Source organism: Empidonax traillii, unplaced genomic scaffold (assembly GCF_003031625.1).
Source record: "Empidonax traillii isolate 1590-97213 ecotype Southwest subspecies unplaced genomic scaffold, ASM303162v1 scaffold63:size2014119, whole genome shotgun sequence".
Lineage (NCBI taxonomy): Eukaryota > Metazoa > Chordata > Aves > Passeriformes > Tyrannidae > Empidonax > Empidonax traillii.
The window spans coordinates 1,677,672-1,704,658 of NW_020955256.1; positions in this window are offsets into that span (position 1 = coordinate 1,677,672).

The following is a 26,987-nucleotide window of genomic DNA, read 5'->3' on the forward strand; positions in this document are numbered from 1 at the left end:
CTTCTCCCAGGCAACCGACAACAGGACAAGGGGACATGGGCTCAAGCTCTGCCAGGGGAGGTTTAGGTTAGATGTTAGGAAGAAATTCTTTACAGAGAGGGTAATCAAGCATTGGAACGGCCTACCCAGAGAGGTGGTGGATTCACCATCCCTGGAGGTTTTTAAGCAGAGATTGGATGTGGCCCTTAGTGCCATGCTATAGTAATTGGAGTTGGATCAGGGGTTGGACTTGATGATCTTGGAGGTCTTTTCCAACCCAATCTATTCTATGATTCTATGATTCTATGATCTAAAACACCCTTCCTGGTGCGAGACAGCTGTTGCCGCCGAAGCCTTCTACATATCTCTTGAAATCCCAAGGATCCTTCCTTTTTTAACCTGTGTTGTATCCCCATTGCCCTTGAGATATCACAGCTGCTTTCCTCAGAATGATTTGATAAGAATATCTGTTTTGGACCATGTCAGTGTTAGAGAATTGCTGTCAAGCATCAAAAGATGCTCTCACTCTTCCCCTGGGGCTTTAAAGAAGCTATTCTAAAATTAAAGTGTTTTGTATAGATAAGGTGCTTAGGGTTATAATGAGGTCAAGAGTTGCTGGCAGTTTCCAACAAAGGCTTCTTTTTAAATAAGTTGATCAGATCTCTTGCTGCAGTTATTTTCCTTTTTCAACAGATACGTATAGATAGACCAGGTAGCAAAACAGTCAGGAACAGAAAGCTTATGAAAAATATTTGGAAATTATTCTGCATTGTCTAATTCAAGTTGCCCCATTTGATTATGCTGGCATCCTTTGCAATGCAATGTGACATGGAATATGTGATGCAATGAGATACACCCGCCAAAATGCAATGTACTTTGTTTTAGTCAGAATGTATTAATCCACTTACTGAATAATTGACCCAAAGAGATTCTGTCAAACAATATTAAATTATTCACTGGATTTCCAAACCAGCAGACAGTGTCCTTTAAATATTTAAGAATAATGTCAAATAATTTTCCACACCAAAAATACCTTTTTTTGTGTTTGCTGAGGTTTCCTGGCTGTTCTTTATTGTTTAAGGGGCACAGGATAATCAAATAAAAGCCAGTGTGCCCTTCAGGGGTGCCATGTGAGCTGGAGGGTAGAGGCTCTCCCACCTACCAGCACCCCAGAAGGAGAAGTAAATGCTCACCTGGTTCAGCTCTTAGACCTTGACAGATGCCATCCCATTAGCACATTTTTACTGCCTCACCCATGTATTTTAAAGGAAACCGCAAACTCTGCACATACATGTACATATATTTTACCACATAGCCTTGACTGCTAGTTCCCCCAGAGAGGGTGCAGCACTGAGGCTGTGAAGTGCCCTGCTATTCCCTGCCCTCAGGCCTCACAGTACCTCTCTAGGTGTGCATTATGAGATAACAACCTCTCCGGATCAATTTTGGTGTGGAAAATAGGTTTCCTTAAAAAAGGGACACCAGTACAGCAGCATTCAACTTCTACCAATTACAGTGTCTGACACCTTTCCCCTTGAAGGTTGCATGCTGAACGAGTGCAGGGTATATTTCTGGCTTGTTTAAAAAGGATGAGGACAGGCATCTGATAGCTTACCTTAATTATTCCATTTCCTCCTCCCTATATACATTTCCAAAATCTAATTATAGTGCTCATGGCCCCTGCTATCAGCCAGTAGCCAAAGATTAATATAAAGCCACGGGAAGGACAGCTACCTCCCTTCACGCTTTCCACAACATTGCAAATCTATTCCAGCAGTCTTTTGATACTAATATTTTGACACATTCATCATTGTGTTAGCATCGGCAGTGAGCAATATTTACAGTTTATAAGCTTTTCCAGGACCAACTGTTCATATTACTCCTATTAAGTCCATTCAATTTTCCACCTGAAATACCACATTTATCTAGTCAGTTTGACATCTATTTTCTGGGGGGGAGGGAATTGCTTTTAATAATGAGTTTTATTTAATTGTATGTTTTGCTTCTCCTGAAGAATACACTAAGACAATCTGTTACATATTGTCAATCAAGTAAGATGCACTTGGCTGCATTCTCGGCTGCATTATCTAGGTCCTGATATGGGGACATTTTTGTGCATATGCATCTGTGTGTGTTGAGATGGAATTGCTTATCTGTTCTGTGGCTTCATTTGGAAAGGAATTTGCTACAGTGTCCTCATGAGTGCAGGAATGTTGTCCAGAGGGATGTTCTGTGTGCAGCTGGGGGGCAGTGAGCAGCCCTCCTTGATAAGCTTGCTATTCCAAGCCACAAGTATTGTCACACTGTCTATTTTAGTAAACAATGTAAATCCAAACATATGAAATATTCTTTATTTGTCAAAATATACGTAATGATTCTCTTACTTTAAAAGTGTTTAGATTTGGCTTTAGGAGACAGCAAACTCTGTGAGTCTTCTCAACCACACCAGAAACAAAGCCCAAACAGAACAAAAATGCATAAAAAATTCTTCTTATCTTCTTCTTAGCATTGTTATTATTATTACTTAAGGAACAAGGGAGAAAATTATACCAGCATTGAAAATAAATTCTGCACCTCCAGAAAAGTCTTATGTAGATCTCTGAACTTTTAAGACCAAGGTGGCCACGGACGTCACGCCATTCAATGTTCTGTTTGGAACAGCAACAGCAAACCAAGATTTGGCCAGAGACTGTACTAGTCCGTCATTTTGCCTGATGGACTCAAGAACTCCCCTGCTCACTGCACAGGGAAATTTACCCCCAGAGTAAGAGCTTGTGAGTGACTTCTTTTGGCATAGAACTGACACCTTTTTCTCATACTTCCTGTGTGCAGAAACACCATGGTTTGTGCCTGGTCCTGGTGTGCAAAGAGCATGTCTGAGATCCCTGTTAGTAGTTACTGCGTGCAGCAGAGGTGATACCCAGAGATAGTTGGGAAGAAAGTTGCTGTTTTATGGGAAATTCTGCATTAAATGATTTTAAACATATCAGGAAAAAAACAAAAAAAACCATAGTAATTTTCAGGGGAGATAAAAGAAAAAAAAAGAAAATTAAGGTCATACCAAAGGTTTAAAAGAATCAAAATATTTTATTTGAATTTCAGCCTTTTAAAAAATCTGTATAATAAATGTACACATATAAAGGAATTAAAAGTCATAAATTGAATCAGAAACTAGAAATCTTCCCCCCACACACACACACGCAAATGACATGCTAGAGCACTCTCATCTTCCTTGGATGGCTAATTTCTCTGTGCTTCAGGTTTCACTTCTTGCAATCTTGTCCCTTGTTGGTCTACTGGTATCTCAGGTGAGTCAAGCCCAGACTTTCTCCCCCAGCATGCTCTTCATACTGTACTTGTTGGACAGGGCAGCAGAAAGCTATGGCAATGACTGCTGTTCCGAAAGTTACTTCATCAAGCGACATCCACTCCAAGTCAAGAAGAGAGAAGGGGGACCAGCCCCAAAGAGTATATCTTCCTGCAGGAGTATGTGGAGGTTCTCCTCCAGAAACAGCATGAAGCAGAAAAGGAAGAGTAAGACTGGTGAATGTCAGAACATGGTTCCACTTACCGTTCCTTTGGGCAGAGGACTGCAGGTGCTGTGCAGGCACCCTGCTCTTCCAATTGAACGGAAGGAGAATTCAGCACCAAGAGAAAGTCCCAGAGCTAACAGACACTATAATCCTGCCACCATGGTGTTCTTGAAAGTGTAATCAGCTATCTGTATCTGAATTCAGAGAGGTGGAATGCTTTCCTCAGATATGCAGCTAATGGCTATTAGAGCTAGAGTAAAAACCTTGCCCTGCAATTTCCAGTCTGAAGCAACAAAACTCCTTTTCTCCCTGTTACCATCTATGGGACACTGTCTCTGGTGCGCCGCTCTGGCGGTAACTTTCAGTGATGGACATATACAGTATAGCTTACATGAAACCAATTAAATGAGCTTGGAGGATTTGCCTTGCCTTGGCTGCAACGCCAGCAGGATGCTGAAATGTTGCTGACTGTGTGCAGTCCTGCAAACTAAGCTTTTCAGGAGAAAGGCTGCCAAAGCTTTACAAAAAGCATCTTAACTTCAGGTGCTGCAGCACTGTCAGGCAGGGCAGTGATGTGCTAGGATGTGCTCTGTTAGTGTGTGTGCTGGGGGCTAATACCAGTGTGAAGCAAATATCTTTTGAATGAATTGGTGCCAGAGGGGACATGCACAACATCCCGAAGTGGCCTCAGCAAGACATCTGACTGATTAGATATTGAAGTCAGGCACTGAGATATCAAGGTCGTGCCACGTCCTGCTTTCCTCATCTAGCTGGGCCCCGATAAAATAGCAGCTGGTAAGACCACCAATCAGATAAGGTGGCAATTTTCAACAGTCTCAAATTATTGTTGCAGCAAGGGAGGTCCAGATAAGATCAATCAGATGCTGGAACGATTTAGCCATTCCGATTCCCCCTGCCTTTTTTTCCTTTCTTCTTTCTGGAGACAGCCTGTCTTGTGAATGTGAATGCAGGGAGCACTCACAGAGTCCCTCACCATCCTCAGAACAAAACACGAGAGGTGATTTATGGGCTGGATTACATGGAAATGGTAATTCTTTGCTCTTTATGATGTTCAGCCAGCAAGTGCAGTACCTTCCAGTCAGAGCAGCAATACTGACACGAGGTTTTTACAAATGGGGCGAGAGAAGGGGGATGGTGATGATTGCAGAAGCTCCTCTAACACTGCAGTTAATAAGACACCAGCACATTAATCATGTGACAGGTATTGAGCCTAACAGGGCAAGGCAATAGTTTTTAAAAACAGCCAGTTAAGTTACTACGTGGTAGAAAAAGGATGACCGAATGCCACAGGTTTCATGCCACTATTTGCAATTAAAGTTATTTTTTATCCCCTCCCTTTTTTTCCTCCTTTTTCAATGTTTTAAAATGCCTTTTTTGGACCTGTAAGAAAATAAGAGATAAACCACACAGGGCTGTAACAGAGGGCTGCACAGTCCCTTTCCCCTTGACCAGCTGTGTGCTGGGCTATACGTCTGGCATTTGCACTGTACCTCACTGTGGTCCCTCCCCTGAGCCATACCGCAAGGGCTCCACACAGCTGACTGACTCCTGAGGGTCACAGCACAGAAGACACACTCCAGTGCTGTGATACAGCTGGACAAACTCCTGACTAAACGAGACCTGATTCTCAATTGCAGCCTAGAGATGTGGCTCCCTTCTTTCATGTGACACTCCAGGCAGCTTTATTGCACCAGACCACTTACACCTCAGCCTCTTTTATCACCACCTGCCTGATCAGCACTGGCAGAGTCAGAGGGGAGGAAGAGTTAGGGTAGTCCTGGCGCACAGCTACAAATGAGCCCATACCTCCTTGGTGTCCTTTGTTTAAAGGAGCTCCAGTCACTTTAATCCTGCAGTTACCGATGTTATAATGCCACTTATTTTTCATTGCTAAACCCTGTTTGTTACCAGAAATACTATAAAACAAAGGAAGAAAAGATTACTAAATGAACCATTCCCATGATTTTGTAGACTTCCTGCATGTGCACATGCTCTTCTTTCCTAGCCTTAGTTAAATCATTTGCCATAACAAGCTGGGAGTACTGGGCAAGACCAAAGCAGGCAGTCATCTATAGAATCATAGAATTTTTAAGGTTGGAAAAGACCTTTAAGATCATCTATTCCAACTGTCAACCTAGCACTAGCACCCTGTTTACTATTGAACTCTATCACTTCCTTGGGCAGTCTGACTAGGTTAAGTTCTGTCTTGCTTCCCATATGACAAATACAAATTTCCAGGACCATGCCAGGACCATACTACTCTGTGATGAAATGGGCCTTTAAAGTAGGATGCAAACAGATGTCGCCACTGTAAATGAGTCATAAGAATTGCCTTCCCAGAGGACATCTAAAGTCCATCTTGCTCATTAATCAGTCCCTGATAGTGATCAAAGCCTGATTTTTCAAGGGAAGATTAAAAATAATTCTAAGAAACAGAGACAAAACCACTTTTCTCCAAGCTGGTGCTATTGGAAAGAGGTGTTCTCTAAACTCTGGGCTAATCATTAGCAAATGCTAAGCAACCAAAGGTGAGTAGGTGGTTCTGCTGCTAAGAATCATAAAATGGAGTTTTATGGTCAGTTTTCCCAACTGTTTGCTCTCTGCAATTTCTTTCCACATCATAGCATCAGAATATACTGCAGGTTACAAGGTAACCAAGGGAGATGCCTGAGCTAGTTCTAACTGAGTGGTAGTTTGAAATAATGCTGCTGCAGACATATTTCTTCTGGCGTCTAAGCCAGTTTAAAGCAGCTGGCTATCTCTACTTCACGCTGCTGTCTGGGATGTAGATATATGCTTCCAATCCTTGGTCAATTAACAGAAAATATTGACAAACACTCTCACACTTTAATATTTGTTTCTCAGTGGAAAATCCTTCCCTAAGTGCATTGTGGTGTAATTTCACTTGTAGCTGACTAAAAACAAATATAACTCATGTAATCATGTTTGCCACCCACCTCTGTCTCTGCAGAGCTCTATGGGCAAATCCAGAGACACTCCAGGTCACAAGAGCAGCGTGGTAGGCTGAAGCTGCTGCTGCTGCTGGCCTTCTAGCCAAAGGGAAAATCTTGGCCCCATTGAACTCACTGGCAAAACTCTTGTGGGACCAAAATATGTACTGCAGTAAACACTCAGAGTGCATAAAGAGCAAGACTGCCTGTTTTCTCTCCCAGAGACAACTGGACTCTGCAGCTGGACTGTCACTTTGAATATTGGTGCTAAACAAATCACGTCCCTCTCATCTTCTCACTCTAAATGAACAAAGCTCTTTTTTCATTGTGTTGTCCTAGCATATGATATAATTATCAACATTAAGGTACGTTTTGTTTCTTTTTCTCCACACTTGATATTTGGATTATATTTGCTTTTAGGTGTTTTTTGTTTTCCCCAACGAAATACGGAATCACAGGGAAGCATGGGGTTGTTTTATGATTGCCAGAACACAAATAACTTGAAGAGTTTAAACTCACCTAACTCCCACTCAGACTGTCTGCTTCTCATCTAGAAGCCCTGTTTGCAGTCTGGCACTGACTTCCTAGGAGTTTTTTCCCTGCAGACACTTGCAAGTGTTAGATAATTTCCTAATTAGCCTGAGTGCAACACAATAGCTCTGTTTTAGTTGCATATCTGTTCTTGGAAGTAGATGATGTGTTGCAACAGGCACTTTTCTGAGCCAGTGCTGTGGTGCATTGGAGCAGAGATGGACAGACAGCTTACTTCCATCTCCTTCCCCAGGGGTGTCTGTGAAATTTCCTAAAGGACCATGCTGTGACACCAGGTAGAAAGGCAGAGCCCCACTGCTTCAGGACTGAACCCAGAAGGGCAGCTAGCACATAACAGCTCCTGCTCCTTCGGTCTTCTCTCTATTGCAGAGAAATATCTGTGACTTAAACTTCAGGAATGTCTAGAGTCTTCTGTAGTCATTGGAGACTGAAGAGGAGATTAAATTATATGGCTAGATTGCTCTCTGGAGACCTGTGAAGGTACCTACTTACTTGTACTTGCTAGAAAATGTAGGCATCATCTGGCATCAGAAACCTAAAATTTTCAGAGACAGCACCTAAATAGGACACGCCAAGTAGATGGACTGGGTTCCACTTTTGGTTAACAGGCTGACAAATGGTCTGTAAAGAAAAAATAAAAATAAAATAGAGAAAGAAAAAGGAGAAAATGAAATCTTTCAGCAACAAAAACCACTTTGTGTTTTGTCATTCTCAGTCCTTTGAAAATGCCTCAAACTTTCTTTTGGTAATTGCTATGCAAACATTTTTGATGTCTGTGCAAAAACATCTGGAAGCTTACAGTGGCATCTGGACATAAATATTAAAAGATCAACAAAAACCTGATATGAATTAGCCATGTGAATAGCCATAAAACCCACAACCACAAAAACCTGCTCCAAGTCTTTGGCTGCAAAAGTGGATGTTTTCTCACTTGGTTTTAGTTGCTTACAAACTGACAAAAAGTAAGTGATCATGACTAATGGTTGGGTTTTCTTTCATTTTGACTGCTCTTAATCAGACTAGAAATTCCCTTGCCTAATTTAATGGATAGGAAATGTACCTCACTCTATTCTTTAAGCCCTCTGCTAAATTTTTGGTGTTGTATATGAAAGGTTTGATTCTGTTCGTGAAACACAAGCTTGCAAGGCTCCTTCTGCATGACACATCCTGGACTCCCACTGATTTCTTTCTGGTGGTGGGCAGAGGTACCTGAGATCAATTGCTGTAGGCAGTCACTGGCCTGTGTTACAGGAACACTTGTTTTAATGTGCTCAGGCCTTGCTCTAGCATTCCTACTGGTGAGATGTGCTGTGAGCAAAGAAAGGTGACCCTAAGATGCATTGCTCATACGGCAGCTGAAGGAAAAGAGCAACCCCCCTCCAGATTTCACAATGTCAAAAAGAAAGCTAAAATGGCAATTCCATGGCTCTTTTTTTGCTTGTGGAGTCTAGACTTTTGAGGCCCTCAGGTTGACAACATTGTGAGTTGCTTTTTCAGAAGTGGCAAAGACATGAGTCTGCGATGCAGATAATCAAAGGTTTTAGAAGCTGACAGGAGTCAAGCATGTAAATGGATTTGATAACCCAGGTCTTATTATTTTTATTTTTTCTTGGTAAAAGCATAAATAATAGCTTTTTGCCTCCAGAAGTGAATACATGAAAATGAATACATGAAGATCCTATTGCTAAGGATAATAGAAGTCCTTTAAATTTTCCAAAGAGAACTTGAAAATGCACAGTCCAGGGTATATGGATTAATTAACCAATGCTGTGTGTTCTAGGTACCATCACTTGCTCTTATCTCTTTCACATTCTTGCCATTTTCTTCCAGGTCTGTTAGCTTTTTTGCTCATTCATTGCAGGCTTCAGTGCTATTCACCTCGTTTTCAGTATTCAGCTGCAAATCATATGTATCCCACTATCAAACTGGATTGCTTATGGAGTGTACTTCTTTTAAAAAGGTATTTTTGTTTCTTAATTGTCTGAAGAAATGCATAGTATTTTGAGATGGAAATAGAAAGGCTATAACTGCCCACTGCCCTCTGCAGTTGCTAACACACTGGGATATTCTGGATAGGACCAGCTGCAAGGTTGCTCTAAAAGACTCTCAAGAATCAAAACACATAGACCTCTGTATTTGATTTCTGCCCTAATATTTAGTGAGGACTCTATAATTTAAATAAAAGGACTCATTTTTTCCCAATTTAATCTCTTTTAAGCAGTGTGGGAGTTATAAACATTTTAATAATTTTACTACTTTCATATTTAAAAATATGCCCTCTAAGCATTTACATTCAAGATTTGTTTTTCTTCAGATGTGTAAATAACACATAGCAATTTGCATCTCATGCATAAATCTTTCTCCTGTTGAATGCAAACTGAAAAAAAAATAATAATCCAGCCCCCAACCCCTTTCATTTGCCTCTTTTCCCACCTCCTCATATTTACAGCAAGTTAACTGGCTAATTCTTCCGATGAGAATTTTAAGTGTTTATGTGTGTTTAAAAAAAAAAATTATCTGACTGAAGTTTTCTTCCACTGAGTAATAAGAAGCCTAGAGCTGATTAATAGCGTTTCCTTATTCCAGTCCTAATGAACGTTTTTCAGGCTTTATGCATCCCAGATGAATCTATTTTAAATGGTGTGTCTGTTTGCGTACATAAACGTTGCTCTTTCTTGGGATTTATCCCAAATGAGTTTAGCTTCTCTGTGCCTTGTAGGACTATATCAATGCTGGCTTAATCAATTTCAATTTGCTGTTTAACCAGAAACGCAGCATTTATCAGGATTGGCCAGGAAAGGCTGAATGGACATTTCGTGTTGCTGAGGTCTCTTTGTGAAATTTGCTCCAGGAAGTCACTGGAGCTTAGAATTTACAAGAAGCTCTTCTCTGACTTGCAGTTACCACCTAGTCAGGATACACCCTCAGGATGGTTTTACGCTACATATTTCCTGCACTGGCAGTGTCTGTGCCTACTGATGAGTATCATGGGTCTCAGCCCACTAAAAATAACTTCTCTAGAGAGTCTTGCTGCCTTCATAAAAATGCGACCAAAATATCTCATTGAATCATCTTCCTCAGCTCAGACTGGCTCTGCTATTTATGACTATAGAGTCACTTCTGCCTCCCTGACTGCTTCACACCAAGAACAGGAGCCAACCCTGGCAGACGTGACGTGGTGCCAGCAGTGGCAGGAGCTCTCTGGTGGGTGAAAGCCTTCTGCTCATACAGCAAGTCCCAGCTCTGAGCTACTGGAGATATGGGGTGTTGCAAACTCCCCAGCTCCTGGAGGCAGGTGCCGCTTTAATGATCAGCTCCAGACTCCGTGGCAAGCAGTGGGTGAGCATTTCTTCCGTTGCTGCCTGATCACAGCAATGCTAATTTTAAAGTGGTGAGGAAGCGCAGGGAGGTGATAGCAGGATGGTCCCAGCTGTTCATGCCAAGGATGCGAGCAGCACTTTTATTCAGAGAGGGAAAGCAAGAACTCCCATTTCACTGCACAGGCTGGGAGAGTGAGGAGAGGAGAGCAAAACTTTCCCTAGACTCCTGTTTCATGTCAGAAAAGTTTTTTCAAAGACTCATCCTCTCTTCCCCTCCTGCAGGTTATTTTTAGTTTTAAGCTCTCCTGGCTGCAGCATTGATAGCTCCTTACCATTTCCACTGCAATTAATCAAATTAGGGTTGATTATGCTTTTGTCTCTGTGTAAATCAGGCTCCTTTTGTCTAAAATGAGGAGACCTTTGCTGCTGGGCATCCTATTTCCCGTCTCATCCCATCCCATTACCAGGCAGCCAGGATTCCCGAATGTATGTGGTGGATGTTGCTCCTGTGCTGAAATTATGTGGAGGAAAGCTGAGGAGAAGGATGGAACAAGCATCATGGCTGTGGTGCAAGGAGTTGTGAGATGGATGAAGTCACCATTTTAGGGGGCCTGTTAACCCACTTTCATGCTGTGGTATAAGGGGGAGATGAGAAGGGCTGGAGGGCTCTACCCCAGCTGCTCTGCAGCACACTCAGACTTAAAAGTGCACTTCAAAATCTGCTTGAATAGGGTAGGAATCATGCAAAATGAACTGAGAAGAAAGAGTGGGTTTGAATAGAGAAAAATCACGATAAAGAAATAAGTCCAAAGGAGCTCCAGGTCCCAACAGTTGCTTCTAACAGCCCACAAGTTGCTTCTGTCCCTGTTTCACACAAAACGTCATAAGGTCCTGGGCCTGTCTGGGTCACCTTGAGGCAGCCAAGCTCTCACTTGAGATCAGTGGTCTCTTTGGGAGAGCATGAGCGCAGGAACAGCTGTGAGGATGCGTGACACCTTCTGTGTACTCAGAGAGGTTAAATGAAAGAACAAACTATGATTATAGGAGTTCCCAGCACTACAGACATGAGCTCTTCAGCATTAGCTCTTTTTCTTGATACCTCAGAACCCATGAGCTTGGCTAGAAGATATCTGCTGTTATAGAGTAAGGTGTGTCTGCAAATCTTAAAGCTCTTTAAAAATATGTATTTAAATTCAGCACTCCTGTGGGACTGACTGCTTCACAGGTTTGTAGTCTCAGGTGAAGAAGTATTAAAATTATTTGCCTAAAGACTTAAGATGCAGAGCTGAGCAGGCAGCAGGACTGAGGAGATGCAGTCCTTAATATGCCACTCTGAGCACTTGTCTGTAATCCCTTCTCTTCAGTTTTTAGGAAATGATAATTGGTAACATTGCCTCTTGGAAAAGCCAGTGCAGTGTGGCTCTCCAAAGCAACCCTGGTCAGAAATCTTCCAGTTACACTAGCTAAAACTGCAGGAAGTATTTCTGAAGGACAGACACACTATGAATCTTTCTCTTCTACCTGCCTAAACACTGGGCTGTGTGTTTCTGTTCTGGTTTTAAACAGGACTGATGAGGTGCATTCATATTGCTGGGTGTAACATTTGATTTTGCTGTATCTTTGGTTAGCAGATCCCATCCTTAATACACACTTACATGTCAAACAACAACTCTGTAGGCAGAGATCAGAGTAGCTGGAAAGAACACATTTCCTTTGCTCATATTGGAGAAGATGAGAGGTAACACGATCCTGACCTCTGAAAGTCAGGGACAGCTCTGAGGGTGGGTGACTTGAGCCAGGACTTCTGCTGATCATACAACAACAAAAACACATGCTGGTGCCGTAACAGAGACGTGGATTAACTCTTTGGAGAGGGTTGTATTTTAAGGGGTCCTAACTCCTGTAAAGCTAGAATGACTAGATTGTAGAATTAATTAGATAAATGTAACTTGTATTGTTTGTAATTTTAACTTTTTTACTATGTATAGGAAAAAACCCAAGATGATTCTTAATAGATTGTGTTGCTAAATTTTTAGGTGAAGAGGAAGCAACTCCTGGAGTGAATTACATCTTCAGATGATGTTGCAAAGACTGTCTCTTCAGGGTTTTATTGCTCCCAAAGTATTGTATTGTCTGCCCTTTCCCAGGAAGGCTTTATACCATCAACAAACAGCAGAGGAGTGAAAAATATCATCTGCAAAACATAGTAAACTCACACAAGTAAGCACGGCCATAAACTGTAAGTTAGCTAGTGCATTTACAGATGTTCATTCTAATCCAGATGCAACTGCTGTATCTCTGAGGTCTCACAGATGTAGTGCAGAAGCAACTTTGCCATGTTGCGTGGAGAACTGATGAACTCACATGATGCTGTTGTTGCCATATTTTTTCCCTAGTTGCTAAATTATATTAAAAAGCACTAAATAGGCACTCAATATTTTCCTTATATGAATTTATCATGTAGCAATTACTGCAGTTATTCTCAGTAGGGATACGTGATTGTAAATAAGAGGTGTCAATCAGTGTAATTAGAGAAGGAAAAGATGTATCTGAAAAACAACCTCTGCATTACACTATAAACACCCTACCACATGATGTGTGCCTTCTTATTTACACAGAGAAAGCCCTGTGTTGATTCAGGTTTGAGTTTCACAGTAAATCTTTTTTTGTGAATTTATAGACTGTCCCTTTGAAGGTAGAATTGTGCCAGCCCATTTATTTAAAGTCCTTTTTCAGTTCAGCAGCATGCTTTGGAGCTGTAATACCTTATGCTCAAAATCCCCGAGTGACAGCAAGCTCATGATACTTATAATACATTACATATTATCAATAAAATGTTGCAAGACATGTCATAGATCTTATTAACATAACTTTAAATTATGGGTACAAGTTTGACCTATCTATTGATGGATTAGAAGCAAAGCTTGGATTGTTAAACAGAATTAAAAGGCTCAGGGCATCATTAAACAAACTGTTTCAAGTAAAATGTCTGTCTTTCACTATAAAGAGTCAAAGCATACCTGAAAAGCTATCTGTCCCCAAGGCTACTTATAAAGTTTAAAGAAATCCATAAATAGCTTTCAAGTATTTTTTTAAAAAATTACTTTTACCATTGCCTTCATATTAACTCTGATCAAAATTGCTCCCAGAAACCTTGACTGCCCTAAACCATTTTGGTCTGTGTCTCTCCCCACTGCCTTAAGCAAACCAGAGAAAACAAGCACTGAACTGCCAGGAGATATAGACAACACCAAAACCTCTGTACCAGTGACATGTAGTGTCGTGTCCCATTTCTGAGCTGAGATTCATTATGTCAAGACTAGAGAGTGCAGTGACAATGAGGCTCTAAACAGAGATTTACAAGTGACTCCTCAGACATACAGGAGTCTATGCTGGCAGATCCAGCTGTAGACTTTGGGCATTAGGTCACAAATGAATCTTCTGCAGATTTTCTGAGAAATTTCTAGGATATGTGTTTTTATGCATGCTTAGGCAGCTTGACTAGTTTTAATTTATGGAGTGGCTTTTGGTTTTTTAACTGTGGATCCTTTGCCACATCTCTTTATGTTCTCTTTGTGTTGACACTGTCTTTCTCACTTTGGCAATGGGGAAAAATTTAAGGCAAGTCATTTAAGTGTATAAGAACAAGGATAGGGCCCCAAACAGCTCATAGATATCCTGTTTTCTAGCACTCCACTTATATCCTGGAAATACATCTCTTATTCTGAGTATCATTAGGAGTGGTCTTCTATAGAAAGATAAATAATGCTGTTCCCTCCCATGCTTTAACTATATAAAACATTGAATTTTCTTTTTAGGATGTTTACTTTCTGGTTTGGGGTCATGGTGATGTGTGCTCAGACTAGTAAAGATGAGAGCTGGAAAGCAAGAAGCACAGAAATTACTGCCTTTTTTTCATTATTTCTTTAAAATAATTTCTGGATCAAGTACAAAACCATGACCAAAAGAGAGAGTGCACTTCCATTGACTTGGGAGAGAATGAAGAGAGGCATTTAAAAGAAATGAGTCCAGCTGATGAGTAAGCTGGCATGCACCACTGAGTCGTTAGTAATGTTTATTCTATTAGAGTGGACAATCTTTTGCTGTTGACGAAACAGCTATCTCAGTCCATTACACATTAAATTAAGAGAACGTACACATGCACTATAATCACAGATCTCTCTCCCAGAGCACTGATCAGTAATAATGACCTTTTGGGAAGGGGGCAGAAGGCAATAACCTAAATACTTTTGTGTTAATTGTTACTCCCCTGTGCTCAGCAAAATCCTATCATTTAACAACTTTGCTATGTCTGAGGTCCCTTGAGACCTGAAATTGGCAAGAATGAAAGAACATATATATTTGGACAACAATACTATAAGTAGTTCTGCTGCTTTGGGTTTGGGGTTTTTTGTTTGGTTGTTTTTGTTGTTTTTGTTTGGTTTGGTTTTGGTTGTTTGTTTCTTTTGTTTGTTTTGTTTTTGTTGACTTTTTTTTTTCTAATCTCTGCCAGAGTCATGTAAAAAGCTTTATTTGGCAAGATAAAAACAGCTTTCAATCCTACAGTCTCATATACCGAATAAATAAAAATACAAATAAGAGTGGCTTGAGCCCTGTGCTGGACTTCCCTGACTCTCTCTGTTAACCTTAAAGTTCACTATGCTGAAAACTAATAGCATCTATTTGTCAAGAAGCCAGAATAATGACATTTTGTGCCATTATTCTAATGGATTTTTCGCTGTGCATTTTCTTTAATTATTTGCATGAGTAATATCATTATGCATTCATGCCAATACAATTCTGATAATTAATTTACATGATGGCAATTTCTTAATGATTTTGATGTCAAAGTTAATAGCAACGTCTGATAGTTGATCTGTTGGAGCTGACATAAATTTAACTTGTAATGTATTGATGCCAAAACCAACAGCAGCATCAAATTACATTGCAGAAAAATAAACATCTACAGGGTAAAAACCTCAGTGGAAAAGTCTTGATCCTTATCCCAGGTTTATAGGTTCCAAACAAAACCAAGGCCCCTAGACATGATGCATGTCAGATTTTTACTTCATCTTACTTTATTTATTTATTTACACCATTAATAGTATTGATGTCTGATATTTAAGAGATCAAATTATATGCTATCATAAAAAAGGTGATGTTCTCTTGCCTCCAGTTTAATGCATATATTCCATATATTAAAATGAAAAAACGCATTGATTAGGCTTTTATCTTTCTGGTTTTTTAAGCATGAAGTCTAAACTGCTCTGCAAGGGGAGAGGGCTGGTGTTTGAACCTGAATTTGTATTTTGGTTTGTGATTTCAGTTTGCATCATGTGGCAATGGTATCAACAAAATGGAATTTATAAGGAGGCAAAAATTGTTAATATCAATAAAATATCAAGAATAATAATATCAAGAAACAAAGCAATGTATAATAAGGTTTGAGATCAATATTTTCAGTACATTTTTGCTATGTGAAAGTGATGCATAGATAAAGAGATAAGCATATGTGTAACTGTATATGTGTACCTATCTTTTTATATGTTGACTCATGTAAGTATTACAAGACAATTAACACAGAATAAAACCACATTCCTCAGTTTTTGTCTGGGAGATCTAAAGATCTCTTTACAAGTTTATAGGCATTTTTATTTACCAGTTAAATATTTTAGTACACCTTCAATACCTTAGTATTGAAAAAATATATGTGAAGCAAATATGACAGCCATAAAATGACGGTTGTTTTCCCTTTATTTTTTTAATCAAAAACAAAGCCTCATTCTATGACACAGTTACTAACATAATATTTATTTCCCCTGCTTCAGCCTGTTAAATGTACAGATGAAATGGTAAAACCCATTACAAATAAAATCGATCCTGCTGTGTATTTCAACCTTTTCCCCAACTGGCTTTTCATCAATGATATCCACCAAGGGAGTGCACATTTCATTTTATATAGCAAGGAGATAATTATACAGCCTCAATTAGACCTTCCATTGCTGGACTATAAAGGGCTGCTAGTGCAGACTCAGATAATTTGCCTCTAAAATGCACTACCTCTCCTTCTTCAGCAACGACAAGGAAGCTGTCAGTCCCTACCTGCTGAACAAGTAGCTTGTATGTCTGATTGCTTTTAGCCTGTCTTTTCCTTGTCCTCAAAAACATGAGGACACATACTTGCTTAAAGTCAGCCCCACAGAACTCAGGCATGTCAGTGGGGACCCTTGGCTCTGTCCATCCTGTGGAGATGAATGCTTTTCCACCCAGGGACTAAATTTGTTGAATGATTTTAAGTCCCACTGGTGATGGTAAAGGTGCAAAGAGGCAGCAATAGGAGGCCAAGGGAGACGGACTGCTTTTTACATGGCTGCTTAATGAAGTTTGCAATGAAAGGTGAACTTTGGCCCTAATGCACATCTGTCTGAGGGCATGTAAGTGTGCAGTTGCATGGGAGACCTTTGACACAAGCACAGTTTATCTCTGCAAGTTGGTGGCTGGTCCCCCTTCCATAACCACTGCCACTGCTGAACTAGTGCCCAAAAGGCAATGCCTGGCACCTGACATGGAGAGGGACCCAGTGTCAGGGGCTCAGGTCCTAAAGAGGTGAGGAGGGGAAGGACAGAAGAAGCAGCAGGCAGGAACTACTGTGGGAGCAAGATGCCCCTATGTTGGGGAGAAATCGTTCCGTGTAAGTGGCCTTTCCATAGTAAAAGTAGATGACGTGCTTGCACCTTCGCGAGTATACGGAACATCTTGCCATGCATGTGCCATTTGTGGATGCACACCATCCATACTCCCATTGATTCCATGCTGAACTCCTCTCTTCTTCTTCCTCTGCCCTTCATTTCTGGAGAATGTGCTGGGAGATAACAGGCTGGTGCTTAATTCCTCACACACATTTCTGCTGAGCCATACTTTGGAAGAAGCCTGTGGGATAAGATGGACTTTGTTTGCTCTTGCAAGAGGAAAGACTGGAAAAAAGTCTGATATATGCAATGGGATTTTTTGTTATATGGGTTTTGTCAAATGCATTTCCTCCTCAAGCATTTGTCTGTGATGAAGACCTGGAATGCTTTCCTCTGCTAGAATAATTTAATTTCAGAGTTTTTTTGGGGTGGCGGAGAAAAGAAAAGAGAGATTTCTTTCTATGTAACATTATCCTGTATTAATTAAAGATTATTTTAATAATAACTTTTAAAAACCATAACATCTCATATTATGAAACTGAGAAAGGGGTGGAATACTACCTGACTGTCCTTTTCCCTTGGTCTGCAGAAGGCATGGGTTTTAGCTGCTCAAGTTTCATTTGGAAATAGGTCAGTCAAGAACTTGGTTTTAAGAAGAGCTGCTCAAGGAGAAACAGCAGTGTAAATGTTATCTTTATTCCAGGTGAGTAGAAAATCTCTTAAAAGCATTTCTGAGGAGTGTTCGCTTTGTGGGTTGATTGTTGCAAGGTGCAAGAAATATGACTGTAATTGTGGTTTGCACACTGAGAGACTCTCCCCCACAATCCAAATGGCTTTCTTGTGTGTGGCATTTCAGAAAATGCTTTTTTCTGTCTCTGAGCATGTGGAATCCTGTGAAGAAAACATTTTTTTGGTGCAGAGCTAGTCATGAGTTGGACACAACATGTTTGAAATGCAATGTAGGAGTTCAAAAGAGAGGTTTTAAAAATTCAGAGCTACCTCATGACTGGGAGCACGACTAATGAAAATATGTTTGAGTTTAATGTTGAAATTAAATATCCCATAGAAGAGAGTGAAATCAATTTCTTCCCTCCCCAGAAGTAATACTGAAGTTTCTGTAGCCTTAAATTAGGCCCAGATAACTTAGCCTCTGAGTCAAAAACTGCTCCCTATGTCTCACATAAACAACCACACCCAGGCATCTCATATTATCTTCCATTTCTTCAGTCCGCCAATTACTTGACACACCCATTTATTGTGAGCTATCTTAAATTAGCTCCTCAGTGACTCAAACATTTAGTAAGTGGTCAGCTGCCAGGAATTCAGCATGTGCATGAAGCTCCTGGGCCTGGAATGTTGCAATAGAAGTTGTTTAAGACACTGATGGTGGTCTTTCTGTACCCTGAATCATGGCAGAGGCAGCAGGGGTACCAGTTGGGGTTAGGGCTGTGGCTCAGATGACCCTGCCACCCTGAGCTCTGTAACTGCTTTGGACGCGGGACTATTGGTGGCTGCTCTAATAGAGACCTGGCACCTAGGTAATTTTGGGAGAATGAGTCCCACTGAAGGGAGCAGATCCCTTGTCCATCTCCTTTTGGCCATGCCGGCCAGCTGTGCCAAAGCAGGGAAACTTCTCCTCAATCCCTCCACCACAGAGATACAGAGTGCTCTACAGGAGGTGGGATGCATCGTAGCAGTGCCCCTTTGAGTCATGAAGTCTGAGGGAGATGGCAGCAATAATCCACTATTCAGTTTCTTTAATCAACTTTGAGTGCAGAGGTGTGACTGTGGATGTGATCTAACCGCCTTGGTCCTTAGTGCAGAAGTTGATTTCAGCAGAGGTAGTAATTAATCAGAAGGCAGAACTAGCTACCAAGTACAATGCTCATTGTTTCTCTCCTTGACAGCTAGCTCAGGCTGGTTATTAACGCAAAAAAAGCTTTCAGTTTGAAAGTAATTTTGTTCTCTCCATCCTCAACTGCTATATTTCCTTTGCAAAAACCATGCTGAGCCACATTATCCTGTAGCTGAGATTGTGGAGCTTCTTTAAGGTACCATTTGACATGCTGGTCCAGAAATCTCAGACTGGGAGAAGAACAGAAGCAGCAAGAAGTGGAAGTAGAGGCAGCTTCTTGGTTCCGATGACATACACGCCTGCATAATGAGCTGGGAAAACTTTTTATGGGAGAAGTTCCACAGCAGGTTGCATGACAGCTTTCTAAGGAGAGGGAAATTATCTCCTCTGTTACTTGCTGATGAACTGGGATTGATTATGCTGAGTCCTGTAACTGTTTGTATGTCTTAAGTCTGCAGACCATGAAGAGCTTTCACTGTAACTGGACAGTCACTAATGTCCATTTACTCCATTGTTCTTGTCATGCAAAGCTTTCAGTCATGCAGTTTGCTGACTAATTGTACCAAGCAATGTGTTCCTAACATAATAGTCATACATAAAGCCCTAAAAAATATGCTATGTCTGACTCCTAAATCATATGATTTTACAAGAGGTTGTGTATATTTTTGCATCCACTTTAGACTTATACACACAGAGTATTTCCAATTGTTTACATATGTTAAAATCTCTTGCATTTAAATAGCTCATTATGCAAATATTTACAAAATACATGGATATTTATTTTTACTGTACCCTCTATTCAATCACTGAGCTGAGATTTAATGTCTAAACGTTGTCTGCAGAGTCGCATGTGCAGTAATGAATTATGAGTAATTATGTACTATATACAATTATACAACAAAAATTACAGATTCAAAAAATATTAACATTGCAAAGGCAAGAACTCAAATTTATGGAGCATCAGAGGTAAGGTGGAATCCTAATTCATCCTGTAATTATGCACATGTGCGTTATAATATGGCCTTCACTAGTCATGCTCTATTTGTCCTCCAGCTGTCTTCAGCTGCAATGGGTGCATGTGTCCCAAACCATGTTACATGCCAAGGCCCCAGCCAAGGCTCCAGCCAAGCCTTGGGATCAGACCAAGGCAGATTTATAGTTTCCCAGGCAAGAACTTTTTCCTGGATTTGGTCACCTAAGCAACTGACCTGACTCAGAAAGCATGTTTCTGATTTTCCCATTCCTACAGCAAGAGCCTGCAGCAAGAGAACGCCCTGCACTAATTCACCTCTCAGGATAGAACCATACACCGAGCAGGACTAATTTTGCATTTGAGACATATGAAAGAGCACTGTGTTCTTGTATAATCAAAGACTGAGGCTGAAGTACATTGGGTTGAAAGGTTTTTCTGACCAGAATATCTTCCATCAGGAAATGCTGCTTTATCAGAATTGAAATGTTTCTTAGGAACATTTTGTTTGTGATGATATTTTTGACAGAAAAAAATATGAGCAATTGAAAATCTGAAGAAGGTTTTTCTCACTTCCAGTTGTTCCAATGTAGGTCCCATTTCTTTTCTCTTGGTCTCAGAGCATATATTATTTATATTTACTATTCATGAGTTAAATATTATCAAATCCCCTGCAAAATGTTCTTGAAATGTTTCAATCCTGTTAATTCTGACATTGACTGATTTGATTATTACAAGGCATCAATAAGTTTGTTTTTAATAACTATGTGCATGCACAGTGCTTTCTTGTGTTTTAAAAAAGCAAGCAAATTCCAGAAACTTAATTTCAGCAGAATTTATAACTCTTATGAGGAAGACACCCAGTCAAAAAAAAAAAAACAAAAAACAATCAGTTGAAGTGGATAAACTTTTCCCGAGCCAAAATAAATTTAAAGACTGAGTGATCTCAAAAATAGATGGCCCGCTTTGTTCCATCTATTACACTGCAAATGATTTGTCCTTGGAAGTTTTTCTGAAAACAGTAATTGTATTGCATTGTTTAAATAATATAATGTATAAATAATTTTTATCACAAAGAAAAGATATTTGAAGCCAGGTTTTTAAGTGTTAGCTGAATCACTGATGAATAGGAAGTATAGAACTGTCTACAGTTAAAAATTATTCTCTAAAGCTAATTTATTGCAATATGCATCCTGCATATTGCTAAAATCCTGATAAAAACCAGACTAAACAGAAGGTCTCTAAAACTGAGAACAGGCTGAACTGCAGTAATACCATTTGAATAAAGGGGTTTTTTTGAATGCTAAAATGAATCTGATCCCAAATCTTTTATTTCCAGATCACAAAACATTTTCTAACTTCACAGGTATTTATATTAATAACTTCCTGGGATGTTTATATTAATTGTCATGTATCTTAGCACGTTCTGGCTATGGAAAAAAGTAAAGCAGAACAGTGATGAAGGATACTCTATGGTAGACAAGTTCCAGGAAATATTAAGAATCTTATTAAAAAGCAATGCTTTCATATAATTTCTTACTAAATAAACAGTGTTTGGCTAGTTTCTGACATCTTATATTGGGATTCTCCAATTCATTACTCAGTTTCTCTCTCTGGAGACATTTGGAAACAGTAGTGCTCACAGCAGGCGTGCTCAAAAGTGTAACCTGGGTAGTAAGAAATCCACCTTCATAGAGGACATTGCAACGAGGACTTGTTTGGCTGTAGGCTTGACTGCTTTTTTTCTGTTAAACATGAATTGGTTGGGTAAAAGAGATCACCTTGGTTTTCCTCATACCCTTATCCTGAGGTGGATACAACCCTTTCCAAGCTTTTTTACATTTACTTTTCTCCTAGCTGCTTGTTGTGCACCTTAATAGAGAAATCAGCTTCTGATCTTCCAAAGACTGAGATATTTGAACAAATTTTCTACAGGTTTATTGAGGGGCAAGAAAGCCAAGAGGGCTTATGAAGCAGATCTCAGTGTCTTTATGAAAGGGATTACAGACCAAGTTTTCCTGCAGTAGCAGCCAACTGTGGTTGGTGGCTCAGGAGTTTCCTTTGTTTGCTCAAGCAGACTAGTCCAAACTCAAAAGGACTAATGTCGTCTCAAAAGCTTCGACTTCTTTCTGGAGGCCAGCAAAAGCTAGCTGAGACATGGGTTCCTGCTGCTAAGATGCAGGCCCAGAAATCAGACCTACCAGTCTTCAATGAAATATCACTGGCATCCAGTTTCTTCTGCTGTCTTTCTTCTCCTACTCCCACCTCAGTCTCACAGTGTGGTCTCAGGAGAGTCAAACAATGTACACATCACATTTTCTTATCCAAAAAAATTGGAGAAACATAAACCACTCTTATGAAGGCAACGATGGGAAACAGCTCCACGATGCTTGAATAAAATATAGTAGATGTGCAAATCATTGCTGCAGTAAACCTGCGCCATAGAGTCCAGTGCTTGGAAGGCATCAGCCCAAGAAATTCTATAGCCTCAGCTTGCTCTGTTCTAACTTAAGACTCTAATTCTGTTCCCCTGACCCCCTCTTCCATCACTGGATGTATCTTCCATCACACCAGCTAGTTTCAGGTGGGAAGCAGAATTTTTTTTAAAAAAAAGAGGAAAGGAAGGCAAAAAAATGGACACATCTGTGTGTTTCACATGTGATGTCCACCCACCCCCTACCACATAGATACAAAAATGTTGAGTTTATTTATATATAAATAAATATGCTTTTTTATCACTTCAACTTGTAAATAGGAAATGAAGTCACAATCCTCGAAATTATAATGGCAGGCACACAAAGACACAGTTGCTGGCACGGAATTCAATTAACAGATAGCAATCACCCTTGGGTGACTGTGTGAGGTGGAAATATACAGGCATGCTAATAAGTAATATCTTAAAGCCAAGGCGTTTATCAGCCAGCAACCAGACATGGGCATAAGTGTGGGCAGACAGCACTGCTCTGGGATATTTAATAAAACCTGCTCTCTTCACTTGAGGATTTGTGTTTAATCATTTGGTAACATTTTAGAAACATTCAGCCTGGGAAGCTTCTCAAATGGAACTGCTTAGGTCAGAAAATGTAGAGAGTTATTTACTGATGCTGAAATAGCCAAAGGAACATAGTGGACTCTAGGTAATATTAACAAAATTCTTTGTTGCCATCTTTTTGACCTTTTGAGTTTCTGGGATATGCCTGCTACGTGAATCACAGCCTTATCTGGGGAAACATGCAGAAGGTGTTCATTAATACTGGGAAAGCAAATGATTGAACTGCTGTTTGAAATAAAATTTTAACTCTTTTTTGCTTGGTTGAAAGCCTAAAGCTAAAATAGTTTTCTTTTAGGCTCCTTGAACTCTAATTTACATTGCATTTTGGGCTTTCAAAGGCCAAGGTTTGTCATCTGCTGATGTTCAATTTAAACTTTCTCACCAGGGCTCTCTTTGTGCCATAGCAGTTGGGTGAATTCGCAGGTCTGTTTTGCATGGCTAAAGACCATTGCTTAGAGGAAAGGGAAATCCAGACGCAAAGTCATGAGTTTCTTTAAAGGAAAGAAGTTCAACTTAGTAACGCATTTGTTAGGAGCTTCAAACAGAAGAAACCTAAGGCATGATGTTAGTACATTTTTGGGTGACTCTCCAGGGTTAAAGCATTCATCAAACAAAGGTGGTTTGGAGCAGGACACAGGGAGGCCAGCCAGCCTAGTCAAGGGACGTTCAGGAAGCAGCATATGTAGTAATTATCAAGGAAGGCTGGAGACTGTTGACTATGAAGCAGATGGTGTTGCAGCTCTCACTGCCATTAGTTTCACCTGTCCTCTGGGCAAGCAATCATCCCTTTTGTGGTGATTGGCTGGGCCCCTGAAACTCAGCTGGTGAAAGCGGGAAGTCTGCAGTGCCTTCCCTCCTTCCCTGAGAGGAGGGAGCACCCCTCTGAGCACCCTGCCTCAGCAGACCGCATTGTCCCACTCACTGGTGTGGCTGCCTGCTTTTTTTTGGCTGGAACATTTCTGATGCCTAAGCAGGCCCTGGTGGTCACCAATAGCTGCGTAGCAGCTGAAATGGTGCGATGATTGCCCAATTTGCACAGAGTCCTAGTCATTTTGCTTTGTCAAAGGAATCACCAAAGGCATAGGTGGGCTGAAACAAATGTTAAAGATGGGCAGTGACATTCTATAAGCACCCTCTAGCAGGTGCTCTCAGTACCTGTTTCTTTTTTCTGGGGGATTCACATGATGTACAAATCAGTGGCCAGAGTCTCTGCCAGCCATTTTCCGCACTTCTGGCATGCAGCCTGGTCTGGGTTCTACTCAGGAAGCTGTAAAGTGGCTCTGAATAGCTGCTGTGAAGCTGTCCCTGCGCTGCTCCTTTCACAAAGAGTTTTCAGTGCCCGCCTTGCTAATGGATGGGTTTCTCCTATACAGAGTGCCAAACAGTGCGGTGATACATTCAGGTTTTATTAGTGTGAGTTTAGCGTTGCCGCATTATTCATAATGGCAACAGCACAAGAGAACTGCACTGTTCATCCCAAACAAGAGACCATAAATCCTGTGAACCACGCAGTCCCGTCAAATGGCGTGTTTTCACCACTTATTTTGCAGGAAACCTATTTGTATTCCGTCTGTATGTAAACCCAAGCTGTCTTAATATTACAAGCCCAAACTGTGTTGGAGGAGGTAATAGCAACAAAAAATAGCAACCAGTACATTTTAGAAAACTCAGTCATAACTCCACGATACCAGGGCTCAGCACCCACTGCCAAGTGGGAGGGGAGCACGTGCTGTGGATGGTGCACTGCTCGGGGGGCTCAGCCCTTGCCCAGCTGTGGGTTATGACAGTGGAGCCCTCAGGACTGAACACTGGCTCCCCTTTGCTGTGAAGGGTGCATGTGCAGGTCTGCATTTGAATGGGGCAAGATAAGACTGTGCTTCTGCTCGCTTGGCTTGCTTTTACAGAGAGCTGCAGCAGCAGGGGGGGGTGTGTGAAGTATGCCCAGTTGGAGGTATATTAGTGGGCTGAGTGTAGGTAAGTTGGTCAAGAGTTCAAGATGATTTTAATTTACTGTGATGAGGACACATCACCTGCCTAACATAAATAAAGCTTTTAAGGTGTCAGGAAGCAGTTCAAACCATATGCCAGTTTGCTGATATGCTTTCCTTGGGAGACTATCCCAGAGGGACCCAGCCTGGGCTCCTGATAGGAGCAAGCAGTAGCTCTGGAGAAGCTGAGCTGAAGCCACTGCCTCCCTTCATGTAGGCACTGTGTGACTGTGAGAGGGATAAAGCTGACTTTTGCATGGCTCTGCATTTGACCTAGTGACCCAGAAACCAAGGGCTACAGAAGCTTTTACCAACCTTTTCAGCTACTGCCTCTTGCAAAACTCCTGTCACCCTGCTTCCATCAGTCTTCGCCAGGCCTGCAAGTTGAGCATCAGCTGCCCCCCATCACCCATGGCCTGAACACTTTTTCTGTGATACTGCAAGCACTCATTTAAGGAAATGTTTACTAGAAGATATGTGACGTGTACATTGTACATGGGGAGTGTTAGTTCACTCAGATATGATGGCTCGGGGAAATTACAGACCAGGCTCTTGTGGCTTTTGCAGGAGACATCCCCCCTTCTCTCGTCCCACTTTCTCTCCTGCATCCCCAACCTCTCAGGTATGGCTGCTAAAGGAATTCACCCTGGGTTCTGAGGAACCTCTGATTTCCTAAGCCTCACCTATGAACAGTCCAGCTCTAGAGCTGAGGGCTCACAAGCTCAACTAAGAGTTTTCCTTTAAAATATAGGTATAGGATTCTTTAATACCTTGAGATAGTGTCAAGAGAATAAGCCACAGACTTATTCCCAAGGAGTTTATTAATTTAGAGGAGACAATAAGGGAACTTGGCAAAGGTTCAAAAAGGGTACTGCACAAGCTAGACACAATGTTCCACTACAATACCAACTCAGCATATGCTATTAATCCACAACACTTAAATCAAGATCTAATCAATCTGTAACACTTGAGTCAAAAGCTAATCCCTCCAACTCCAAGCTGCCAAAAGCATCAAGAAAGAAGCAAAGAAAGAGAAGCAGAGGGAAGAAGAAGAGAGAAGGAGAAAGAGGGAGAGAGAGCTACCACTGAAACCTTGTGTAAGACCAGCTCTTGCTCGTCCAGATGGCAGGGTCATGACACATGGCAAACGTGTGACTGTGGTTTTGTCTGCTCTGGTCCCTATGGCCAGCCCCTACAGGTGAGGTCTCTGACCCACCAGCCACTCTGGGATTCCAGGTCTGGGTCAGGGATGGTGTCCTCACTGTCCCTGCCCATCTGAGGCTGGGTGAGGGGCTCCAGGAGATGTTGTGTGTTATAGTTTTACCGGACTGTTTGTGACTGACAGCTACTCCAGGGCTTCTGCATGTGGGATCCAGCAGCCTGCCATGAGGGATACAATGCCATCTCACCTCTGTGAGGTTTAACCCATCCCTTAAGGGACACACACACACACACACACACACACACACACACACACACACGCACACACACACACACTCCCCACAAGGTAGTTTTGACCCAATAATCACTGATCTGGTGTAAACAGAAGCAAACACTCTGCACTCCTCTAGCTACTTTGTTCACTGTTGCTATTAGCACTGGAAATGCTGACAGCAGCTACTAAAGGTTAAGTGTGTTTCCAGAAAATCAACACTGTGGTGCCCCCTTCTCCCTCTTCCCTCAGCTTCTGAGGGGGGAAACGGCCCTTGGATACATGAAGAATAAAAGTTCACATTTCTCCATCTCAGAACACACGCATTTATGCTAGAGGCTTAAAGGATACCTTTTATGGCCCTGGTACAGTGATGCTTCTTTTAATTCAGTGCTTGGAAGAGCGAGAGAGGCTTCTGCAGCATTGGTTATTATGCAGGATGTGTGTTTTAAAACGTTAAGTACCTTGATTGTCTCTCACATAGCTGGTGCTGTCAGCAGTTTGCATAGTGCTTTTATGTGCCTTTTTCCTCCCTGAGATACCTGTGTTAAGTTCAGAAGTGATTCTGCTTCTGAAGCAATTCATTAAACATCTTCAGTGCACCACTTCTGTGAAGAGGTCAATTTGTTCTTTCTGCCTAGAGAT